At 48.7% G+C, this 25,589-nt stretch overlaps 1 protein-coding gene across 4 annotated transcripts in view; it reads left to right on the forward strand.

Moving 5' to 3' along the window:
- Positions 1-212: 212 nt before the first annotated feature.
- The window catches only part of HRH1 (histamine receptor H1), a 189,113-nt gene continuing 163,736 nt past the window's right edge, over positions 213-25,589 (forward strand). The window contains exons 1-5 of one of the 4 annotated variants that reach the window (XM_060402648.1): positions 301-380; positions 6,337-6,541; positions 7,070-8,444; positions 9,535-9,623; positions 14,084-14,642. The gene's annotated coding sequence lies outside the window, so the exon portion shown is untranslated. Of the gene's footprint in view, positions 6,542-7,069; positions 8,621-9,534; positions 9,624-14,083; positions 14,643-25,589 lie in introns of all 4 variants that reach the window. The other 3 variants (XM_060402644.1, XM_060402652.1, XM_060402655.1) reach the window with 3 other exon arrangements.

Genomic DNA, 25,589 nt, shown 5'->3' on the forward strand with positions numbered 1-25,589 from the left:
ATGCTGGGTGGGGGGGGGGGGAGGTTCATGCCAGCCAGGTGGGTAAGAAATAACCCTGCATTTCACCAGCTTAAGGCAACAGAGATTTACTTCTTGCTCATACTACACGTCCATCCAAGGGCTGGCCCAGGTGGGTGGGGGCTGTTCGCTTAGGGATCCAGTTGGCTGACGGGCCACCCATTTATGACACTGATGTTTCAACACAGGACTTCAGGGTTTCTGAGCCGGAGGAAGTGAGTGCTGAAAAGCTGAGCCGCAGCAGCGAATCAGCTCATGCTGTTACGGAAGCTGAGAAGTTCCACAGTCTTCTGCCTGCACGCCGGAGCTCCAGAAAGGCTGATGGTGTGTTCCTAGTCTGATTCCAAAGTCCCGAGAACCAGGTGAGCCAATGGTGTGTGCCCCAGTCCTAGGGCAGGAGAACAAGGTTGCGGCTCCAGCAATCAAGCTGAGAGATAAATGCCCCCCCTCTTTGTCCTGCTTTTTGTTCCATTCAAGCCCTTCCCAGGTTGGGTGACACCCACCTGCACTGGGGAGACGGTCTTTACTCAGTCTATCAACACAAATGCGGGTCTCTTCTGGAAACATCCTCACGGTCATACCCAGAAATAATGTTTAGCCAGTTATCTGGGCACCCACAGTCCGGTCAAGTTAATGTGTAAAATTAGCCTTCACGGGAATTGTCCAGACGTTGAGAACAGGGGAAGTGAGGTTAGCAGTGGACACCACACCCTGGTCATGACTCCTGTGATGAGCCTCTGTTACCAACATTAAAACTTTTGTTTCAATTATAAGGCTATAAAACCTCCTCTCTCAGTTGGAGGGCTCGGTAACTACCCCACTTCCCAGGGATAGCGTGTGTGCTGAAATCAGCTGGCAACATCAGTTCAGTTGCTCAGCCGCGTCCAACTCTTTGTGACCCCTTGAACTGTAGCCCGCCAGGCTCCTCTGTCCATGGGATTCTCCAGGCAAGAATACAGGAGTGGGTTGCCATTTCCTCCTCTAGGGGATCTTTCTGGACCAGAGATGGGACCCACATCTCCCGCATTGGCAGGCGGATTCCTTACTGCTGAGCCACTAGGGAGGCCTGCTAAGATGGGATTTGGCGGTTTTCCCATCCACCCAGTTCCCCACAGCAGGACCCCAGGCATCGCTGCGTACTCTTCTGGATGCTCCCTTCCCCTGGCCCATCAGTGCGTCCTGTTTATTTCACCTCCTAAACGCTCCTCAAGTGTATCCTTAACTGCCAGCCACAGACCACTGCCTGGCAATGATCCCTACCTCCTCACACCACAGTGCAGCGTCTGAACCCACCCAGGACCACGGACCACACCGCAGAGCAGCCGCAGTCGTCTGCCGGTTTTCTTGGCCCAGCCTTGCTGGTGTGGTCCATGCAGAAGGCCACTCTGACCACGTCACCTCCCTGCTCTCGCCCCAGGGGCTCCAGAGGGCATCATACTAACACCTGAGCACCTTCCCTGGTATTCAGGCCCTTCGGGATCCAGACTTCTTACTCTCCAGCCTCCGCTCACGCCATTTGCAGCCACGTCTTCCGCGCTGCAGGCCCGCTGGTCGTCTGGCTCTTCCCTCTGCTTTTCCAAGCCTCTGTGATTTTGCACACACTCTTACCTCTGCCTGAAACCCCCCTCCTCCTCCTTCAGTGGAAGAACCCCTGCTCATGGTTCAAGACCCAGTTCAAATGTCACCTTCTCCGTGAAGCCTCTCAATGCCACCCTGACAGACGGCTGGAGCTGTGTCGCCCCTCAGCACCGCCCACTCCCAGCAACCGGCATACTAGCCACATTGTCATTTATTTCCAGCCTCCAGCCCCTCGGCGGAAAATGCCTTTCTCACTAAAAGCCAATACCCACGCCCACGTGTACACAGGATGTGAAAGTTTCCCAAACACTGTTTTCCCTTGCTAACTGCTATGCACACTAATATTTTCTATTACAGCCTATTCTCTTCAATTTTTAAAATATGTCAGTGAATCCATTAAATTCATTTCGCTACAATGTGAAAAACACTGCCTGGAACCTCCTGCTGGGCTGCAGGGAATACATCCATAATTCTTTCCTCATCTCCCAGAGCTTAAGATGTTAATAGATGTCTTTAAATGAATAAGAAGACAAATGAGGGAATGGTTATTTACATGCGAGTGGATGAATGGATAATTGATTAGGCAAATACACTGGTGAGTGAATAAGTGAATGAGCGAACTGTCTGATCGTGCTGCGGGGATCATCAGCATAAGCAGTGGCGTGTCCCCACACGAAGGAGGCCAAGTTTTTGCAGGTATGGTTCCAGAGAGCATAGAAAGAATGCAGATGCCCAGGACCCTCTCGGCTGTACTGAAGCAGGCTTTCTGGGGGTAGGCACAAGTGACTGCATTTCTGAACGCCGCCCACTTGGTTTTCAGGCGTGCTGAGTTTAAAGATAATGCTCGAGCTGCTGTTGGAGGGGGCATGGCAGAAGAAGCAGAACCCAAGGAACAAAGAACGTGACTCCTGAACCTCCCTGAATCCTTCCCTGAGCACTTCGGAAGAGCAGGGTGGGGTAGGGACTTCCCGTGAGCCTGCTTCTCCGCTCTGCCCAGGCGCAGCGGCTATGGGGCCACACAGCCCCATCCCACACTGCTGACATACGAGCAGGGGGCAGTGGTTGCCATAGCAGCACGGTCAGGGATGCCCAGCCTCCTCCAGTTTCAGCACCTGGAGAGGGTCAGGTCTGTGGGATGTGGAGTGGGGAGGGAAATCGCTCCCCCAGGACCCTCGCAACTAACCAGGCCACAGCACGGCGCCTGTTACCAAGCCCTTTCACAAGCGTTACCGTGGAGGCTACTCACAGGGAAGCTGGGAAGTGTGTCCCCATTTTACAGATCAGAAAACTGGGGCTGGACTCACTTGCCAAGCCAGTCAGTGGCAGGACTGGTATTTGAAAACAGCTGTCCGGATTTCAAAGCCTGTGCCCTCTAATAGTTGCCCAGCTTGGGGAACTGATCGGGACGGGCTCAGAGACTCCAGAATCTCCCTGGGGGATTGGGATTGGGGGTTGGGAGGCACGTGCTGGTCTGCAGCAAATACACTTGGCATTCGTCTAGGAAAGCTCACACTTGCACAAACCAACAAGTAGAAAAGCTTCCAGAAAGTACCCATTCCTGCATGCATGTAACACATGTACACACTCAGAGAAAATACGACAGAAGCAGGTTCACAGCAAACAGCAGTGGGCACACCCGTATATAATTGTCGTTGTTCAGTTGCTTAGTTATGTCCGACTCTTTGCAACCCATGGACTGCAGCACATCGGGCTTCCTTGTCCTTCACCATCTCCTGGAGTTTGCCCATGTCCATAGTGTCCAATGACTCAATGCCCACTGAGTCCAGTGGACAAACTCCTGCCCATTGAATCAATCATGTCATCCAACCATCTGGTCCTGTCGCCCCCTTCTCCTCCTGCCCTCAATCTTTCCTAGCATCAGGGTCTTTTCCAATATGTTGTCTCTTCACATCAAGTGGCCAAAGTATTGGAGCTTCAGTTTTAGCATTGAAGCTTTTAAACTCTGGTGGTAGGGAAAGACTCTTGGACAGCAAGGAGATCAAACCAGTCCATCCTAAAGGAAATCAGTCCTGAATATTCATTGGAAGGACTGATGCTGAAGCTTCAATACTTGGCCACCTGATGCGAAGAGCTGACTCATTGGAAAAGACCCTGATGCTGGGAGGGATTGGGGGCAGAAGGAGAAGGGGACGACAGAGGATGAGATGGCTGGATGGCATCACTGACTCGATGAACATGACTCTGAGCAAACTCCACGAGCTAGTGCAGGACAGAGGAGACTGGCGTGCACCATGGAGCTGCGAAGATTCAGATGCGACTTAGAGTCTGAATAACAACTGTCGCATAGACGGTTTAATATTAGCCATGCTGGCCTGGCGATCACTCCAGCAATCACCCTGCCTCAAGGTGCCAGCTCCCCTGAGTCAGCAGGTGGAGCAGAGGGGCCTGGGGCTGGGCTGGACCGCCTCATTGTGTTCCTGGCGCCTTGCATCTCAGAAGTGCATGGGCCATAGGGAACAAGGTTGGAGAGAGAGTCAGGAGTTACTCTTGGAAATGAACGTGAGAGATTCTCCTAATCGTCAGACATGTATTCTGTAGCTGGATCCAGTTCTCATCGACACCTAGTCAAAAAGGTGTTTTTTCCCTCCGTTTGGGCCTAAGTTTGATAGTGCAGCTTGTGCCCGAATCTGCAACATATCACTCCGAGTACACTGTATATCTTCTTCTTTTTGGGATGGAAAACATACAAACGTGAGCTGATCAGAATTCCTGTGTCCACAGGACCACATGCAAAGCCATGTTAAGTAGCAAATGCCTGCATGAAGTCCTGTCTCATGCATCTTAGTATAGCTGATGGACAGTGTTGCGGTAATGTCTGCTGTATAGGAAAGCAATTTGGTTATACATACACAGGCACATACATTCTTTTTATAAATTCTTTTCCACTGTGGTTTAATCACAGGAGACTGAAAGAGGTCCCCCTGCTGTACAGTAGGACCTTGTTGTCCACTCGGGCTAGCAGTCTGTGCCTGCCAACCTCAGCTTCCCGCCTCCTTGGCAATCACAAGACCGCTCTCTGTGTCTGTGAGTCTGTTCATAGACGCGTCCCTTTCTGCTGTGTTTTAGGTCCCATGTGTAAACGATGTCACGTGGTATTTGTCTTTCTCTTTCTGACTTGCTTCACTTAGTGCGATAATCTGTGGGCCCATCGTGGTGCTGAAAAAGGCCTGCCTTCATTCTTTTTGTGGCTGAATAGTGCTCCATTGTGCATACAAGCCGCATCTCTGTCCATTCATCTGCTGATGGGGATGCGGGTTGTTTCCATGTCTGACTATTGTGAATAGTGCTGCTATGAGCATAGGGATGCGTTTTTCCTTTTGAAATAGAGGGCTGAAGAGGCTGTCGCAGTTTACAGCACCCCCCCCCAAAAAAAAAGAGTAGAAAACTCATTTGCAATGATACCTGCTGCTAAGTCGCGTCAGTCGTGTCCGACTCTGTGTGACCCCATAGATGGCAGCCCACCAGGCTCCCTTGTCCCTGGGATTCTCCAGGCAAGAACACTGGAGTGGGTTGCCATTTCCTTCTCCAATGCATGAAAGTGAAAAGTGAAAGTGAAGTTGCTCAGTCTTGTCCCACCCTCAGCGACCCCATGGACTGCAGCCTACCAGGCTCCTCCATCCATGGGATTCTCCAGGCAAGAGTACTGGAGTGGGGTGCCATTGTCTTCTCCAGCAATGATATCACGGAGTTAATAAAATATATATGAATCTTCTAGCTTTTGTGATGTTTCTGGTATTTGTCCATTTTTAAAACTCTGAAAACATGTGTACTTGTATACCTAAACTTGTGTTGATAATTTTGAAATCTTTGTCTTAAAGTTGTTGTTCAGTTGCTCAGGCATGTACAACTCTGTAACCCCATGGACTGCAGCACGCCAGGCTTCCCTGTCATCACCATCTCCCGCAGTGTGCTCAAACGCATGTCCATCAAGTCGGTGATGCCCTCCAACCATCTCATCCTCTGTCGTCCCCTTCTCCTCCTGCCTCAGTCTTTGCCAGCATCAGGGTCTTCTCTAACGAGTCAGCTGCATTTCAGACTCTTTTGTCGACTATGAAGTGTGTCCCCCAAATTGTATAAAGTTCGCCCACCGCCACCACTGAGACAAAATGTGAACACATCCCTAACACACTAGTGTGCTGGATGTATGCAAGTGAGCACACGTGTGCAGATCTGGGTGTCCACACGCCTGCATGTGCAGAGGCACTCTGCAAGGTTTGGGAGGGGAGCAGGAAGGGCAGCTCTGCTTTTAGGGGGGGCAAGTCCCCTAAGTCACACCTGCGACCCCACCTTTCAGAAACCCCAGCCTCAGAGACGCCCTCGCAGCGAGCTCACCTCTGATAAACACAGCCGCTTTGGCTTACAATGCTGCTGACTTTCCCCCTCCCATCTTCCAGACTCTGGAAAGCCCGGGCAGCCTTGCCTCCTCCTGCCCGATCTCGTCAGCTAACCCACAGTCAGGGTGTGAGTCGAGGGCGAATGGCCCTCCCCAGCAGCATGTTCAAAAGCACTGATCATGCAGAGGAACAGGCTCTGGATAGTGGGGTTTCGTCCTGGCAAAGGATGGCAGTTGGGATATTTGGGGAACTGCTGGCCCCGCATCACGTCACGAGGCAGGTGTGTCCTGTTCTCCCCAGTTTTCCAGCTGCACGCACTTTCACTTCCCTCACGCTTCTCTCTGCTTCTCTTTCTGACTGCATGTCTGCCTGGGCTCTGCCGCAGGGCCGGGCAGGCTTTCCCTTTCCCTGCAGACTGTCAATCTTTTAGGATTGATGGCCGCATACAGTTCCTGTTGTTAATACTCGGCTCTGTCGCCGACTGGAAGCAGCCACGCGTGCACGCGTGCTATGTTGCTTCAGTCGTGTCTGACCCTGTGCGACCCTACAGGCTGTAGCCCGCCACGCCCTCTGTCCGTGGGATTTCCCAGGTAAGAATACTGGAGTGGGTTGCCATTCCCTTCTCCAGGGGATCTTCCCAATCGAGGGATTGAACCCGCATCTCTCATGCCTCCAGCATTGGCAGGTGGGTTCTTTACCACTAGCGCCACCTGGGAAGCCCAGAACACAGCCGTAAACAATACTCAAATGAATGAGCCTGGCTGTGTTCCAGTAAAACTTTATTTACAAGAGCAGTTCATGGGCCAGAGTCAGCCCACTGGTTGGAGTTTGCTGGCCCCTGGTCTAGACTCCAAGTTCCTTAAGGGCCAGGGCCTCGTTATTTTTCAGCCGTCCATCTCTAAGCCTCGCCCCAAGCTTGGCTGAGACGGAGGGAAATCTCAGCAGGTGGTAGCTGGCTCTGACTTGCTCTCTCCATCTGCCCTTTCAATTTCTTTCCCTCTGTCTCCCTCGAACCACTGCAGTGTCACCAGGCCTCAGCTTTGCAGAATCCCAGGGGAATCAGACAAGGAAAAGAACCTCTCGCTCTGGTGATCAGCTAATTGCAGTCTCTCTTACAGGGCACTCAGCCAGAGAAGGAAGCCTTGCAGTTAACTCATCCTCTCTCTCAAGGCTTAACCCAACCTGGGAGAAGCATTCAATAGAGGGGCCAAGGAAGCATCAGGGCGAGGCCGTGCTGCTGCTGCGGCCATGCTTCTGCTCAGGCATCCGCAGCCCTGAACCAGGCTTCTCTCTCCTCCATTCACCCACACACTACGGCGATATTTCCTGAGTCCCAGGATGCTCTAGGCACAGAGGGCGCAGCAAATGGTCTAGCTGGAGAGACAGAAAATTAACACTGGCACCGTCACCGGCACATGGAAAATAACCCCGCAAATTGTTAACGTACAAGGTGAACCAGAGTGTTGGGGATAAGGCTTGATTCTTCCAGCAGCAAACAGACACATTGTCCCAAGCATAAGCACTCTGGGATAGAGGCCTTTGGAGGAGAAACTGTGACCTCTTGACAGAGGGAAGCCCAACTGGCTGGCAGGATTGTTGTTGCCAAAATGAAAGGTGTTTACAAAGACTCCGATTTAAAAATGGGCAGAGGATCTGAACACACAGTCTTCCAAAGAAGACTTATGGATGGCCAACAGGTACATGGAAAGATACTCAACATCGCTCGTCATCAGGAAAATGCAAATCAAAGCCAGGACGGAGTGGCTATCACCCAAAAGACAAGAAACTGCAAATGTTGGTGAGGAAGGGCGTAGAGAAAAGGGAAGCGTTGGGCGCTACTGGCGGGAGCGTAATTTGATGCAACCTCTTCGGAAAACAGGGTGGAGGCCCTCAGAACATAAAAACTCCCCAGGAATACAGCAACTGCACATTTGGGTGTTTATCTGAAGGAAGCAGAGACGTTGATTGGAAAAGATCCCTGCACCCCCCTGTTCCCTGCAGCATTGCTGACGATAGCCAAGATTTAGAAACAGTCTAGTGTCCATCAGTGAGTGAATGAAGAAAACGTGATACTGATATGTGAGAGATACATATTATATATATATACACATTATTGACATCTTTCTCTTTCTCACACACACACACGAAATGGAATATTACTCAGCCATAAGAAGAAGGAAGTCTTAGACTTCCCTGGTGATCCCGTGGATAGGAGTCCACTTGCCAATGCCGGGGACACAGGTTCGATCCCTGGTCCAGGAAGACCCTACTTGCCTGGGGACAACTCAGCCCGAATGCTTAGCGCTTGTGCACCACAGCTAGAGAAACCATCCCTCTGAGAAGCCGTGTACTGCCTCTAAGTTGCCCACGCTTGCCACAACTAGAGGACGCCCACACAATAGCAGCAAAGACCCAGAGCAGCCAAAATATAAATAAATTAATTTTAAAAAGAAGGAAATCCTGCCATTTACCACTGCATGTGTGGACACAGTGGTAAGTGGGCACAGCGGTAAGTGAAATAATCCAGAGAAAGGCAAATACTGTGTGATCTCGCTTATATGTGGAGTCTAAACAAACAAAACTGAGCTCGTGGATACAGAGAAGAAATCAATGGTTTCCAGAGGAGGGGGCGTTGAGAGGTGGGAGAAATGAGCAAAGGGCCCCAAAAGGTACAAGTCTCCAGTATGTACAATAAGAAAGTCGTAGGATGTAAGGTCTGGTGATGCATAGTTAGTAACCCTGTGTTGCATATTTGACAGTTGCTAGGAGAGTAAGTGTTAGAAATTCTCATCACAAGAAAAGAATTGTAACTGGTGATGAACGTTCACTAGACTTACTGCAGTGATCATTTCACAATACATACAAATATTGAATCATGACGTTGTACACCTAAAACGGAGGCAGGAGGTAGATGGGCCCTGCAGGGTGAAGCAATTGGAGATTTCATTGCCTGTATCGATCCCTCAGATTGATACACTGAGACAAGAATAGCAAGACAGTCAAAAGAGGAGGCTGGGCCCTGCCTGGACAGAAGATAGGAGACCACATACATCTCATTCTTGGAATCAGGAGAAAGAGACTACACTCTCATTCCCCGACTACACCTGCACAGAAGGCCCCGAGGAGGTCAAAAGGGGAGCGATGCCACTGATGAAGGGAGATTCTGGTTGCCTGATGGAAACTCTTAATAGTCACAGAATGTGGCTCTGGAATATTCTTACCTCTGTCTAAGATTTATTGATCTTTTTCTTTTTAATTTTGGGCCACACCCCATAGCAATGTGGGACTTTGGTTCCACAATCAGGGGTCCAGCTCGTGCCCCTGCAGTGGAAGGTGGGATCCTTACCAACCACCAGAAAGTCCCTAAGAATTCGTGAATTAATATCATGTTACATGAACTCTTTAGGGCCTGCTTGCTCATAATTGTTGCTTAATAAATGTCACTGTAGGGGCGGAATTCTGTCTACAACTTCAGTTCCCTGTAGCCTGGTACCCAGACTATGGGAAAGCGGCAAGCCCTCACACGATCCCTCTGAAATGAACACAGCTTCTGCATCTCACACTGACTTACGTTTCTTTGCAGTAATGGCCCTAGGAGCCAGTGAGCCTGCAGCCAGGTCTTCTAAGTCCCAGGCCGTTGTTCTGCCCCCACCAGTCAGGAGCAGCCAAGAGGTAGGTCTGCCACCTCCTTGAAGGTATCTTCCCTCCAGCCCCAAGACTGGGCTGCTGGCCAGAAGCTCTGTCTTTAGCAAATGAGATGGCCGGGGGAGAGCAATGCAGGATAGAAAATGCCTTCAGTTCTGTTCAGTTGCTCAGTCGTGTCCGACTCTTTGCAACCCCATGGACTGTAGCATGCCAGACCTCCCTATCCATCACCAACTCCTGGAGTTTACTCAAACTCATGTCCATTGAGTCGGTGATGCCATCCAGCCATCTCATCCTGTCGCCCCCTTCTCATCCCGTCACCCCCTTCTCCTCCTGCCCTCAATCTTTCCCAGCATCAGGGTCTTTTCAAATGAGTCAACTCTGCATCAGGTGGCCAGAGTACTGGAGCTTCAGTTTCAGCCTCAGTCCTTCCAATGAATATTCAGGACTGATTTCCTTTAGGATGGACTGGTTTGATCTGCTTGCAGAACAAGGGACTCTCAAGAGTCTTCTCCAACCCCACAATTCAAAAGCATCAATTCTTCAGCACTCTGCTTTCTTTATGGTCCAACTCTCACATCCATACATGGCTACTGGAAAAACCATAGCCATGACTAGACGGACTTTTGTTGGCAAAGTAACATCTCTGGTTTTTAATATGCTGTCTAGGTTGGTCATAACTTTCCCTCCAAGGTGTAAGCGTCTTTTAATTTCATGGCTGCAGTCACCACCTGCAGTGATTTTGGAGCCCAGAAAAATAAACTCAGCCACTGTTTCTACTGTTTCCCCATCTATTTGCCACGAAGTGATGGGACTAGATGCCATGATCTTTGTTTTCCGAATGTTGAGCTTTAAGCCAACTTTTTCACTCTCCATTTTCACTTTCATCAAGAGGCTCTTTAGTTCCTCTTCACTTTCTCCCATAAGGGTGGTGTCATCTGCATATCTGAGGTTATTGATATTTCTCCTGGCAACCTTGATTCCAGCTTGTGCTTCATCCAGCCTGGCGTTTGTCATGATGTACTCTGGATAGACGTTAAATAAGCAGGGTGATCTTATACAGACTTGACGTACTCCTTTTCATATTGGGAAACAGTTTGTTGCTCCATGTCCAGTTCTAGCTGTTGCTTCCTGACCTGCATATAGGTTTCTCAAGAGGCAGGTCAGGTGGTCTGGTATTCCCATCTCTTTCAGAATTTTCCACAGTTTATTGTGATCCACATAGTCAAAAGCTTTGGCATAGTCAATAAAGCAGAAATAGATGTTTTTCTGGAACTCTCTTGCTTTTTCAATGATCTAGCAGATGTTGGCAATTTGATCTCTGGTTCCTCTGCCTTTCCTAAATCCAGCTTGAATATCTGGAAGTTCATGGTTCATGTACTGTTGAAGCCTAAGTTAGAGAATTTTGAGCATTACTTTACTAGCATGTGAGATGAGTGCAATTGTGTGGTAGTTTGAGCATTCTTTGGCATTGACTTTCTTTGGGATTGGAATGAAAACTGACCTTTTCCAGTCCTGTGGCTGTTGCTGAGTTTTCCAAATTTGCTGGCATATTGAGTGCAGCACTTTCACAGCATCATCTTTCAGGATTTGAAATAGCTCAACTGGAATTCCATCACCTCCACTAGCTTTGTTCATAGTGATGCTTCCTAAGGCCCACTTGACTTCACATTCCAGGATGTCTGGCTCTAGGTGAGTGATCACACTGTTGTGATTATCTGGATCGTGAAGATCTTTTTGGTACAGTTCTTCTGTGTATTCTTGTCACCTCTTCTTAATATCTTCTGCTTCTGTTAGGTCCCTACCATTTCTGTCCTTTATTGAGCCCCTCTTTGCATGAAATGTTCCCTTGATATCTCTAATTTTCTTGAAGAGATCTCTAGTCTTTCCCATTCTATTGTTTTCCTCTATTTCTTTGCACTGATCACTGAGGAAGGCTTTCTTATCTCTCCTTGCTATTCTTTGGAACTCTGCATTCAAATGGGTATATCTGTTTTTCTCTCCTTTGCTTTTCACTTCTCTTTTCTCAGCTATTTGTAAGGTCTCCTCCTTACAAATAGAAAGACATTTTGCTTTTTTGCCTTTTCTTGGGAATGGTCTTGCTCCCTGTCTCCTGTACAATGTCATGAACCTCATTCCATAGTTCATCAGGCACTCTATCTATCAGATCTAGTCCCTTAAATCTATCTCACTTCCACTGTATAATCATAAGGGATTTGATTTAGGTCATACCTGAATGGTCTAGTGGTTTTCCCACTTTCTTCAATTTAAGTCTGAATTTGGCAATAAGGAGTTCATGATCTGAGCCACAGTCAGCTCCTGGTCTTGTTTTTGCTGACTGTATAGAGCTTCTCCATCTTTGGCTGCAAAGAATATAATCAGTTTGATTTCAGTGTTGACCGTCTGCTAATGTCCATGTGTAGAGTCTTCTCTTGTGCTGTTGGAAGTGGGTGTTTGCTATGACCAGAGCATTCTCTTGGCAAAACTCTATCAGCCTTTGCCCTGCTTCATTCCGTACTCCAAGCCCCAATTTGCCTGTTACTCCAGGTGTTTCTTGGCTACCTACTTTTTCATTCCAGTCACCTATAATGAAAAGGACATCTTTTTTGGGTGTTAGTTCTAGAAGATCTTGTAGGTCTTCATAGAACCGTTCAACTTCAGCTTCTTCAGTGTTACTGATTGCGGCATAGGCTTGGATTACCGTGAATGTGGATGGTTTGCCTTGGAGACGAACAGAGATCATTCTGTCATTTTTGAGATTGCATCCAAATACTGCATTTCAGACTCTTTTGTTGACCATGATGGCTACTCATTTCTTCGAAGAGATTCTTGCCCACAGTAGTAGATGTAATGGTCATCTGAGTTAAACTCACCCATTCCAGTCCATTTTAGTTCGCTGATTCCTAGAATGTCAACATTCACTCTTGCCATCTCCTGTTTGACCACTTCCAGTTTGCCTTGAGTCATGGACCTGACATTCCAGGTTCCTATGCAATGTTGCTCTCTACAGCATGGGACCTTGCTTCTATCACCAGTCCCATCCACAGCTGGGTATTGTTTTTGCCTTGGCTCCATCCCTTCATTCTTTCTGGAGTTATTTCTCCACTGATCTCCTGTAGCATATTGGGCACCTACCAACCTGGGGAGTTCCTCTTTCAGTATCCTATCATTTTGCCTTTTCATACTGTTCATGGGGTTCTCAAGGCAAGAATACTGAAGTGGTTTGCCATTCCCTTCTCCAGTGGACCACATTCTGTCAGACCTCTCCACCATGACCCGTCCTTCTTGGGTGGCCCCACACTGCATGGCTTAGTTTCATTGAGTTAGACAAGGCTGTGGTCCGTGTGATCAGATTGGCTAGTTTTCTGTGACTGTGGTTTCAGTGTGTCTACCTCTGATGCCCTCTCTCAACACCTACTGTCTTACTGGGGTTTCTCTTACCTTGAACCTGGGGTATCTCTTCACGGCTGCTCCAGCAAAGTGCAGCCGTCACCCCTGACCTCAGGAGTGGGGTATCTCCTCTTGGTTGCCACCCCTGACCTTGGGTGTGGGGTATCTCCTCTTGGCCGCCGCTCCTGACCTTGGACGTGGAGTAGCTCCTCTTGGCCACTCCAGCACTGCACAGCCTCTGGCTCCCTGAATTCTAAGAGAGACATCCGTGTTTGAGATCCGTCTACTTTGCGTATCTGCAGTCACCAAAGGCCTTCCAGTGCTACCCCTCCACAACCCAAACCCCAGGCACAAGGGTCCTCTGGAGCTTGTCTGGGCATCTCCTGCCCTCCAAGGTGACAGAGGATGAGATGGGTGGATGGCACCTTCAACTCAATAGACATGAGTTTGAGCAAATTCCGGGAGAGAGTGAAGGACAGGGAAGACTGGCGTGCCATAGTCCACGGACTCGCACAGAGTCAGGCATGACTGAGTGACTGAACAACAGTAAAAGTCTCTGAGGGTCGAGGAAATAGGAAGTCCAGGGAGGAAGAGGAGGAAACAGATCTGTTTCTCACCAACACTCCCCATGCCCAGCTGGATCAACAGCAGATCCAGGGAACTCCCTGGCAGTCCAGTGGTTAGGACTCCAAGCTTTTGATGCCTAGGGCATGGGTTCAGTCCCTGGTTGGGGAACTAAGATCCCACAACCTACAAGGTGTGGCAAAAAAAAAAAAGCAGATCCATAGATCTGCTGGTGGAGACGGCGCTCCTGCTGGACACTCTTTAGAAGTGCAGTTTAGAATGACTCAGGAGCTGAGGCTTTAGAAAGACAGACTTTTCCAGAAAACTCTGCCACTCTTGAGACTCGGCGCGGGGGCAGGGGGGGGGGGGGGGGGGGGGGGGGGGGGGGGGGGGGGGGGGGGGGTGTGGGCAGCAGAAATGCCTGGGGCCTGGGCTGTGGGCAGCAGAAATGCCTGGGGCCTGGGCTGTAAATTTGTTATTAAAAAATCCTCGTGTTGTTAATTCATTTATTCATTTCCCTCTCTCCCATCTAGACAATAAACTCCATCGGCCAAGATGATCAGTCCTGTCCACTACTTTACGGCCGCAGCACATGGTACACACTCACTAAATACTTGTTGAATGAATGAATGATGGACGGGAAGCAGATGGAGAAGATACAGTTGCTATCCCCCGGCAGCTCTGCCTTGATGAGAGTCTCCCTGCTGAGTTTCCTCCACTGCAACGTGACAAGACCTCAGGGGGCTGCCCTGGGGGAAGGAGACCCGAAGCCCTTGGGAGCTGGAAGGGGCTGAGCAGAAAGCAGTAATGACCACGATGTCCAAAGACATTCTGGGCCATCTCAGACCTGCCTTGGAGATTTGGAGGAGCAAGAATGAGCACTTGGTGGGCATGTGCTCTGTGTCAAGCACTCGGTGGACTTTATTAAGCGCACACGTCCTGCCGAGCTCCCTGCAGCCACGGAGGAGGCCTGACTGTGTGCCTGTTAGTGGACACACTGGTCAGAAGGTGACACCAGGCCCATCTTCATCTGTAACAGCAAGAATAGAAGACACCCTGACTCTGCACCAGAAGGGCACCCCTGTAACAAAGGTAAGGTCTATTGTTATCTCCATTTGAAAGATCAAAACGTAGGATCAGAGCTTGAAGGCACTTGCCTAAGAGGATGTGGTTTAAAATGTATGTTGTTCAGTTGCTAAGTCCTGTCCTACTCTGTGCAACCCCATGGACTGCAGCACGATAGGCTCTTCTGTCCTTTACCATCTCCCAGAGTTTGCTCAGACTCATGTCCATTGAGTCGCTGATGCCATCCAACCATCTCATCCTCTGCCATGCCCTTCTCCTCCTGCCCTCAATTTTTCCCAGCATCAGGGTCTTTTTCAGTGAGTCGGCTCTTTGCAACTGGTGGCCAAAGCATTGGAGTTTCAGCATCAGTCCTCCCAGTGAATATTCAGGGTTGATTTCCTTTAGGATTGACTGGTTTGATCTCTTTGCAGTTCAGGGGACTCTCAAGAGTCTTCTCCAACAACACAGTTCAAAAGCATCCATAAAATGTATGGGACAGAATCAGTCCAGGTCCATCTGAGATCAAAGCCCTGCCTCTCCCTGGAGCAGCCCCCTGAGCCCTGTTTCTGGTCAGCCAGAGGAAGGCAGGGGAGCCAGGAATCCTGATTGCCTTCTGGCACTGAAGGCTGTGCCTTCCTCTCCGTGTGCAGAAAGCAGAAGAGCAGGACGCGGGCTGAGCCAGAGGAGCAGTAAACACACACCAGCATCCCCTTAATGGCCTGGAGCCATCTGCGCTCCTGAGCCAAACTTCCACTCCCAGGACAGCCCCAACACAAAGGCAGACCAGGAAGCCCCCGCCTCGGGGAGGCTGAGTCTGGGCCAGAGGGTGGCCCTGTGTGGCCTCAGCCTCAGGGGAGCCCTGCACAGACGGCGCATTTTAATCCAGAGGAGGAAAGTGAGGCTCAGAGAGGGGGTGCCCTGCCTAGTGTCCACACGCAGCCTGAACCCCGAGTCCACAGTCTTGCCAGTTGCTATATTGCCCCTCTTAGAAAGAGAATCATTTAAAAAATAAAAAAGGGGTTCCCGCTGCCATAGCGGGAGAGAATTCAGTTGCCTTGCTGCCGCTGATGAAACTTCCATTGTACTGCTGTGTCTGGCAGCCCACTCAAGTCTGGTCCGTGTCTTACCATTCTCGAACATTTGGTCAGTTTCGAACATTTGTTCAGTTTTAATTTTTCACGTCCATTACCCTGTTGGTGCTACTCCCTCACTCTGTGAGGTGGGTGTCTAGTCACATGTACTGGGCGCTCAGTCGCTCATTTGTGTCCGACTCTTTGCCACTCCTTGAACTATAGCCCGCCAGGCTCCTCCGTCCATGGGATTTTCCAGGCAAGAATACTGGACTGGGTTGCCATTTCCTTCTCCAGGGGTCTAGTCATAATCCCATTTTACAAAGGAGGAAGCTGAGGCCCCAAGAGCTTAGGAGAGTTTCCCAAGGTTACTCGGCTAAGAAGTGATGGAGACAGGATTTGAACCCAGACTGAAAACCAGGCCCATTCTTTTAACCACTGCACTTCATCCGGGCTGTTACAAACAAACAAACAAATTCAGTGGAGTTAATTGAAAGATATTATTGGCCTTATTCAATTATTCGTGGATCAGACAGCATCCCAACCAGCAAATGGAAAAGAGTTCCCAGGAGCTGTACAAAATGAAAGACGTTTATAGGCAGAAGAGGATGGCCAAGGAGGTGAGACTCGCAAAAAGCTGTTCGGTAGTGGCAAGGTCGCCTTTCCTTGAGGGGACAGCAGGCTCTGATCAGACAGATTATGTCACTCATGCTAACCAGGTAATTCCAGACTGACTGGTTTAAAATGCCGTTCCTAGGGAAGGCTGAAACAGTGATTCAGTTATAATTAAGTCTTGTTTGGTAACATGGAACTTAGCACATTTTGGGTGTGTTGTCTTTCTATCTCTTCTTTATAAGGTTGTTTTTTTTGGACTGTTTGTTTTAAAGTCTTTATTGGTTTTGGTACAACATTGCTTCTGTTTTATGTGCTGAATTTTTGGCCACGAGACACGTGGGATGTTAGTTCCCTGACCAGGGACTGAACCTGCATTCTCGGCATCAGAAGCACAGTCTTAACCACTGAACCACTAGGGAAGTCCTGCTGTCTTTTTTTAACAGGGCTCTGTGTTCAGGTCTTTGCCATCATTACTTCCCTTAATCCTGTTGATGAGCTTGCAGTATATGGGATTTATTAATCCCAGTTTACCGCTACAGCTATAGAAGCTTGGCAAGAGGAAGACACTTGCCCAGGTCACGTGGCGAGCTGCATCTGTCTGCCAGCAAAGCCCCAGAGACGCATTCCCTGATTCTCGTGGAGAATAACCATGTCCCTCCACCGTGGTGCAGGCTTGCTTGCTTGTCCTGGAGCTAGACAGAGAGGAATTGTGGAATAGACCTGTGCAAGCTGCCAGGTTTGCCTCGGATCTGGGATGGGGGCGTGGGAAGGCTTTCATAACTTGGCAGGTCGGTTAGTTGGTGCAGCCTGGAGTTTTCTCCGCCTTCAGCTGTAGAAAGAGGAACGGAAATCAGCCCGACCCATCTCCTCGCTCCCATTGCCTTCTCACTGGGTCCTTAAACCTTCCCAGTAGGAAGGACTGTCCCCAACTTGCAAAGGAAGAAGCAGAGGCTCGGAGTGGGGAGATGATTCATCTAAGGTCACGTAGCTCATTGAACAGGGATCACAACCCAGGGAGGTCCAGAAGTTGGGTTCCTCCCTCTGCTCCAGACACCCCAAATATTGAGGCTGCTTTCAGGAGGGTCTCCTAAGGCCCTGAGAAGTTAAAGAAAGCATCAGTTACCTATGTGAAGCCTTTCTCTTCCATTTCTCTTGCTGTTTGACCCTTGCTAGGCGCAGTGCCACACTGGGCTTCCACACCAAGGCTGTCCTTGCCCAATTCTGTGCCCTCCAGACAGCATGAGCCTTTGCCCTTTTCCTGCTCTCCCTTTCTTGATGGGAAGCTGCGGAGTGCAAGGCAGAGAGACAAGGCCAGGTGCCAGAGGCTTGAAAGGCTTACAGCGCTCGCCAAGGAAAATGTTAGACTTCAGAGGGAGAAAGTTATCTTTCACACACTCCAGACCAGTTCCTAGTTCCTTGCCACTATACGCCTCAAAGATGTGTCTCTCTGGAAAACAAAAGATTACTGTTTTCGCATTTGTTTAAGAGAGACGGTGAGATATGAAGATGTGTATAAAAGTCTTGACTGGCCAGACAAGCAGATGACGACTTGGCTTGGGTCTTAGTCATGCCTTGACAAAGCTGTGTGACCTTGGGCTAGTCCCCTTCCTTCTCTGGGCCTCTGTACGAAAGAAGAACGTTGAAATACGTAATCTCTACGTTTCCCTCTGCTCATCCCTGACTTTCTGTTAACTGAAATTTAGCATGACCTATGTATGTCTTGCTCAGAGTAAGTCGTGTCTTGTGCATCAACTGGAGTTAAGGTAAACGTATTGAGGTCCAGTCATATAGTGGAATATTATTCAGCTACAAAAAAGAATGGCTGCTGGAAAAGGCAACCTCATGGATGCGTCTCAAAAACATTGTATTAAGTAAAAGAAACCAGACACAAAGAACTGAAGACCGTAAGAGTCCATCGTAGGAAGTTAAAACCAGACGAAACTTAACTGTGGTGAGAAAAGCAGACAGTGGTTGCTTTATGCGTGTGGAGGGGTGGTGATTACTGACTGCAAAGGAGCATGGGGAGCTTTTTGGGGAGTGGAGGTGGTCCACGCCTCAATCTGGGGGAGTTACAGCAGTATAAACAGGTGAGAATTCATCAAGCTGTACCCCTAAGATATATGCATTTTTCTGTACCTTAATAAGTCAGTAAAATACTGTTATCATATATAATTATATAAACCCTAATGCACAAATGTTCTGTGCATGTATGTATACATTTATAGCCATATATGTGTGTATTGCTTCTAGAACTGTTCACAATAAAAACCACTAGATGTATCCAAATGCCAAGTTTTCACACAGCAGTTAACATACTATATACCGCTGAGTGTGCTCAAGCTCCGAGAGGAAGAAAAGCCATCTGATCGATTTTGGTAAGAACTGTTTCTCGGTGTGACCACACTTTGGAGAAAAGTCAGAATCTCCGTGTCTAAGAGATGAGGAGGAGAAAGCTTCAGTTTGGAAGAAGTCTGCTCAGGGCTCAGGGGAGCCCACTGTGGTGGCAAGGGGGCGGGAGACTTCTTATCCAGATGTGGCCACGTCAGTACCAAGCTCCGCCCTTCTTCTCTGCAGGACCCAAAGCCTTTAGGGGAAAGCGATGTGTCTGGTCCAGGCCCCGCCCAGCTGCACGCATCCACCCATCACCTCCAGGCTGAGCCCAACCCTTGGGCACAGTGGCTGCCTCGGTGGCATCACTGTATGAGTCAGCTCTGGCTGCTGTGACAAAGGGCCACCGACCAGAGGGCTTAGTCGACAGAAATGTAAATGTTTCCTCTCAGTTCTGCTGTGATCTTGGAAGTCCAAGGCCAAGGTGCTGGCAGGGTGGTTTCTTCCGAGGCCTCTCTCCTTCCTGTACACGACTGTCTTCTCCGTGCATGTTTGCGTGTCCACCCAGATTGCCTCTTCCTGTTAGGACACTGAAGTGTTATTTTAGGGTCCATCTTATTTCAATTGAATTCTCTCTTCTTATGTATCTTTGTGCTGAGTCTTCCTTGCCATGTAGGCCTTTTTCCTAGCGAGCGGGGGCTTCTCTTCCTTGCTGGGGCCCGGGCTTCATACTGCAGTGGCTTCTCTGGTTGTGGAACGCGGACTCTAGGGTGTGTGGGCTCAGTAGTTGCGGAGCACAGGCTTAGTTGCTCCACGTGGCACGTGGGATCTTCGAGGGCCAGGGATCGAACCTGTGTCTCCTGCATTGGCAGGTAAATTCTTTACCACGGAGCCAGCGGGGAAGCCTTGAATTACCTCTTCAAAAGCCCTGTCTCCAAACGCAGTAACAGTCTGAGATACTGGGGTTAGGACTTCAGCATATGGGTTTTGGAGGTGGTTTTTTTTTGGCTGCATTGTGTCTTAGTTGCTCCGTGTGAGCTCTTCATTACAGTCTGCGGGATCTTTAGTGGTGACGTGAAGGCTCTTAGTTGCTGCATGTGGGATGCAGTTCCCTGACCAGGGATCGAACCCAGGCCCCCTGTGTTGGGAGCGTGGAGCTTTAACCACTGGACCGCCAGGGAAATCCCCAGCATATGGGTTTTGAGGGGACACTACTCAGCCCATAACACCCATCAGGGACACTTCCTGTCCAGTTGTGGAGGGAGCTTTCTAAAGCACAAGTGTGATTGTGTGGCTCTCCACTCAGAAGTCTCCCGTGTTATCTCACCACTGATCCTCAGGATACACTTCACATTTCTTGCCCCGACTCAAGCCCCACGGCAGTCTGGCCCTGCCTCCTGTCTCTCCTCAACTCTCACCACTCTCGCTTGCTCTCTGCTCCCAACACTGCCTCCTTGCTGCTCTGCTCCTGCCCCAGGGACTGTGCACAAGTGGTCCTTTTGTCTGATGTGCCTGGGGCAAAGCTGCTTCTTGAGGAACTCATCTCCGATTCTCACTCTTGCAGGTGGCGCTAGTGGTAAAGAACCTGCCTGCCAATGCAGGGGATGTCAGAGATGTGGGTTCAGCCCCTGGGTCATATAGATCCCCTGGAGGAGGGCATGGCAACTCACTCCAGTATTCTTGACTGGAGAATCCCATGGATAGAGGAGCCTGGAGGGCTACAGTCCACGGGGCCGCAGAGAGTCAGACATGACTGAGCGTGCACGCAGATGACTCAAAAAAACAAGGTTTTCTCTCCTCCTCCTCTCTCCTCTAAACATTTTAATAATTTCTGGTGTTGATCCTGATACCTCCAGGAGCCTTTATGTTTCAGAGCCTCAAACAGAACTTTCCAGGCCTATGGAAGGCCCTCACATGTATAGGACTTCAAATAGAGAGGGAGGGGTCTGTGGAGGGGGACTGGGGCAGAGGCAGAGACCTGACTGGAGAAGAAGGGGCTGGAAGGGTAGAAGGTTTCTCAGGGCTGTTGATTTTGCAAAGCAGGAAGACAGGGAGTATCTCTGGGGTTCCAGGGTGCCTGGGGAGGCTGGAGAAATAGCCTTGGGAACCTTGAGGCAGGCAGGTTTCCACAAATGGTGGGGAGGGAAGCTTTTCGAGTCAACAGGAGCTGGTCTTTGGAGGACAGAGAAGCAGGCCAAATGACTGCCGTGGGGAGCGGAAGGGTAAATGACCGTAGTAGCCTCTCAGCAAGCTGGGGAACAAGTCCCACCCCGGTTTTCCCATTGTCACAGAAAGCCCCCAGCGTTGATTCTTGTTTCAGCCCCTAACTGAGTAGACCATAAAACCGTGCCTGAGACGGAAGTGCTTGCCAGCCTGGTGAGTGGGGGCAGAGGGACAATCTTACATGACTGAGGCAAATAAGATAATATTGACTTTGCGTGTGTCCGTATGGGACCTGGTCTCCAGAACAGGCTGACTTTAAAATGAGACTATGTTCCATTTAACACGGGCCCCAAGTTAAATCCAACCTCTCGCTTCAGCCAGAAGCCATCAAAGTGACTCTTTCAGATCTTATAGCTTTTTAGCCCGAGGGACAGATGCCACCAAGGTTCCAGCTCACAGCCCCTGGGCAGGTTCCAGAGCTGGGTCCAGATAGGTCAGACCCTGCTCTCTTCCTGCATTTTTCTCCTTTACCTTCTGGTTGAGGCTTGTGCTTTTTATTTCTCAGTGGTGGGACTGCTACAGAGTATACAAGATGCTCAGTGAAATGTGAATTTCAGGAAAACAAGTAACTTGCAGTGGAAGGTCTGTGCCCTGGAGAAGGAAGTGGAAACCACTGCAGTATTCTAGCCTGGGAAATCCCATGGATAGAGCAGCCTGGCGGGCTATAGTCTATGGGGTTGCAAAGAGTCGGACATGACTGAGCGGCTGAGCGTGGTACAGCGCATGTTATGGAGTAAATGGGTGCCTGCCTGTGATGGGCAGTTTTACATGTCAGTTTGGCTGGACCACAGATATTTGGCTGAAATATTTCTAAGAAGGTGTTTTTGGGGGGATGAGATCAACGTTTAAGTTGAATGTTGAGTAAAGCAGATTGCCCTCCATAATGGGGGTGGGCCTCATCCAATCAGTTGAAGGCCTTGCTAGAATAAAGACTGACTTGCACCAAGCAAGAAGGAATTCTGCTGATTGAGCCTCTAGCCTGCAGGCCGACACTGCAGATTTTGAAATCATCACGCCTGCACAATTTTGTGAGCCAATTCCTTAAAATAAACCTCCACATACACACGTACACATTCTGCTGTTCTCTTTCCCTGCAGAACCCCAGTAAACCACCGTATACTTGTTAGCTCGTCCCAGGTCACGCTGCTCATATCCTGGTTAATTCTGCTCATCCTCTCAGGTCTCTGCTTGGATGGCGTTTTCTACAGGAAGCCTTCCCTGACCACCACCAGCCCCACTCCCAAGCTGTGTGAGGGGCCGCCTCTGTGTTCCCGTAGAAACCTGTGGGCTCTTTGTTGTACTGCTCGTCAAACTGAGCATTAATTTTCCCATTCCAGAGATTTGCAAACTGGGTATTAAGGATTTGTGTCCCCAAGTAGATTATGAGCAGACGCTGTGTTTTACTAACAGGGCCTGGTTCACAGTTGCTAAATGATGAATGAATGACGTGAATATGTGTGCATGCTTACATGAGTTCCTGTTCCTGCTGTAACAAGCATTACGAAGCAAAATTCGACTGGGTAAAATGTAAAGATCTTACTCGCTTTATTTAACAATATTCATAAATGGGGCAGAATCCCATGTAGCAAACAAAAAGGAGCTCCTAGATGCCGTACAAAATGAAAGATGTAATAGGCAGAAAGGGGTGGGCAAGGAAGCTGTACTAACGAAAAGTGGACTGGTTCTGGCAAGGTCATCTTCCTAAAGAGGATGGCAGGGGTATGTCAGGCAGATGACCTGACTAGTGCTGACCGGGTAATTCCCGACGGACTGGTTGAAGTTTCCATTCCTGGGAAAGGCAAATCTGTAATAAAGTTAGGCATTAACTCTCAGTTTGGTTACATGGTATTTAGCATAAGTGGCTCCATTTGGAGACTGTTGTCTCTCTCGCTTTTATTTTTAACAATTGCCCACTTTTGGTGAAGCTCTCAGTCTAACTGAGAGATGTGATCAAAATTTAAGGCATTAGCCCTACTTCCAGCTACCTCTCTGGAGTTCTTACAGTTTTTACTGACCCTCCATGTGGTATTTACATGTCATGACATCTTTACTGAATCTCTGTGATATTCACAGGTCACAGCTTCAGGTTTGCTTATTTTAAGTGGGCCATTCTCTTCATTCCTTTTCTGACATTCTAGTCTTCAAGAGATCATTTGCTGGGTGACTGGCAGTTGCCAACATGAATTGAAAGCTTTTGAGAGAATACAGTACCCCAGGGGAACCACTTCGATTACTACCAGCAGGATAGTTCTTAGCGTCTGGAGTACACTTCAGAGCTGTGTGCCCCCAGACCCAAACCAATCAGAACCTAACGAGTCAAAGAAAGGAGTCAATTTCCTAAGCCAAGTGCCTAGTTCAGTGATCTTAGGTAGCTGAGTCTCAGTTTCTCCAAAAGTATTTATCCAATGGCAGCAAGTGGTGTTGGCCGTTGCCCGGGCACCTCCTCGCTCAGCCAGAAGATAATCAAGGACAGCCTGTGAGCAGGAAAAACTGTGGCCAGAGAATGTAAGAATTTTGGTATGGCAGCAATTGCTTTAGCAGTGGAGTCTACAAAGTCTTCAAAAGTTAAGAACTTTCTGACCATAGTTTTGCATTTACTCTTAGCAAGGTGAGGCATGATCTACCAAAAGGAGATAATTTAGAGTCATGAATTGTTGCTGGTCTTGTTCGGTCACTAAGTCTTTGTGACCCCGTGAACTGCAGCATGCCAAGCTTCCCTGTCCTTCACTGTCTGCCAGAGTTCGCTCAAACTCACATCCACTGAGTTGGTGATGCCATCCAACCATCTCATCCTCTATTGCCCTCTTCTCCTCCCGCCCTCAATCTTTCCCAGCATCAGGGTCTTTTCTAATCAGTCAGCTCTTTGCATCAGGTGGCCAAAGTATTAGAGCTTCAGCTTCAGCATCAGCCCTTCCAGTGAATATTCAGGATTGATTTCCTTTAGGATTGAGTGGTTTGATTTCCTTGCTGTCCAAGGGACTCTCAAGAGTCTTCTCCAGCACCACAGTGCAAAAGCTCCAATTCTTCGCTGCTCAGACTTCTTTATGGTCCAACTCACATCCATACATGACTATAGGGAAAACCATAGCTTTGACTATATGGACCTTTTTCAGCAAAGTGATGTCTCTGCTTTTCCCATTTGGGTCTGCGGCTCAGGACTAGAAAGGTGACAGCCGTAGAGGTCAGTAAAATTTAAGAGTTGCTAGAACACACGGGAGGTTTTCTTTTGCTTGGCTTTGCCTTGGCTCCCTTTCCTTATATACAGCATGGATCAAGGCTCTCTGGGTTTGCATGCGTCAATCAGAGGTAAGGAAATGGATTTGCAAGTTCAGAGAGACTGATCCGATAGAGAGGGGGCTGAGCAGTTCTTTTGTTTGTTTATTTTAAATATTTATTTTTACTTATTTATTTTATTTGTCTGCACTGAGTCTTATTTGCGGCACTCCAGATCTTCGATCTTCACTGTGACATGTGGAAATTTTAGTTGCAGCATATGGGGTCTACTTCCCTGACCGGAGATTGAACCCGAGATCCCTGCATTGGGAGGGAGGCATCTTAGTCCCTAGATCATCAGGGAAGTAAATCCCTGTTTATTTTATTGGGGTTTTTTTTTTTTTTTTTTTTGAGAAACTGAGGAGTCCAAAATCAGGAAGAAGTTTATGAAACAAGCAGAAAGAACTACATGATCACCAGCATCAAAGCAAATCCAATAGTCTATTTATCCTCCTTTGCAGTGGCCTGAGTTATGTGAACAGTTAACTTTCCAGGCCAGAGCAGGGGGAAAATGGGCAAAAGAATTATAAAGAGCTTCTTGTGTAAGAATTAGGAAAAGAATGATCAGAAAGGGAAGAAGGAATGGAAAAAACATGCTTGATCCTCTTGATCTGATGCTTTGGGAGGAAGCAGTCTGCCTCCAGGTTGACCACTTCCAGGCCAATTTGATTGTGAGGTCTCTGGTGTTTGCATATGACCTGATGTCAGATGGGGTCTTCTTCAGTTGTGAAATATGTCTCAAAGTTTCGACACCTTGTCATTTGGCCCTGGTGTCAGTGGTCAGGGATACTTCTTATGGTCCTTCACGTGAATCTCACTTTCCCAACAGCATCAGAGAAGAACAATAATCAGTGCAGGTGAACAGCAGAAGACCTCGTCATTGTTGTTGTTCAGTTGCTAAGTCATGTCTGACTCAGCCATCTTTATGGTCCAGCTCTCACATCCGTACATGACTACTGGAAAAACCATAGCTTTCACTATATAGGCCTTTGTCAGCAAGGTGATGTCTCTGCTTTTTGATACACTGTATAGGTTTGTTACAACTTTCCTTCCAAGGGCAAGAGTCACCCTCCACAGTGATTTTGGAGCCCAGGAAAATAAAATCTGTCGCTATATTCACTTTTTCCCTGACTATTTGCTATGAAGTGATGGGACCGGATGCAATGATCTTCGTTTTCTGAAGGCTGAGTTTCGAGCCAACTTGTTCACTCTGGTCTTTTACCGTCATCAAGAGGCTCTTTAGTTCCTCCTTAGCTTTCTGCCACCAAAATGGTTTCATCTGCATATCTGAAGTTGTTGATATTTCTCCCAGCAATCTTGAGTCCAGCTTGAAATTCATCCAGCCCGATATTTTCCATGATGTACTCTGGATATAAGTTAAATAAGTGGGGTGACTATATACAGCCTTGACGTACTCCTTTCCCAGTTTTGAACCAATCCATTGTTCCATGTCCAGTTCTAACTG

Source organism: Ovis aries, chromosome 19 (assembly GCF_016772045.2).
Source record: "Ovis aries strain OAR_USU_Benz2616 breed Rambouillet chromosome 19, ARS-UI_Ramb_v3.0, whole genome shotgun sequence".
Taxonomy (NCBI): Eukaryota; Metazoa; Chordata; class Mammalia; order Artiodactyla; family Bovidae; genus Ovis; species Ovis aries.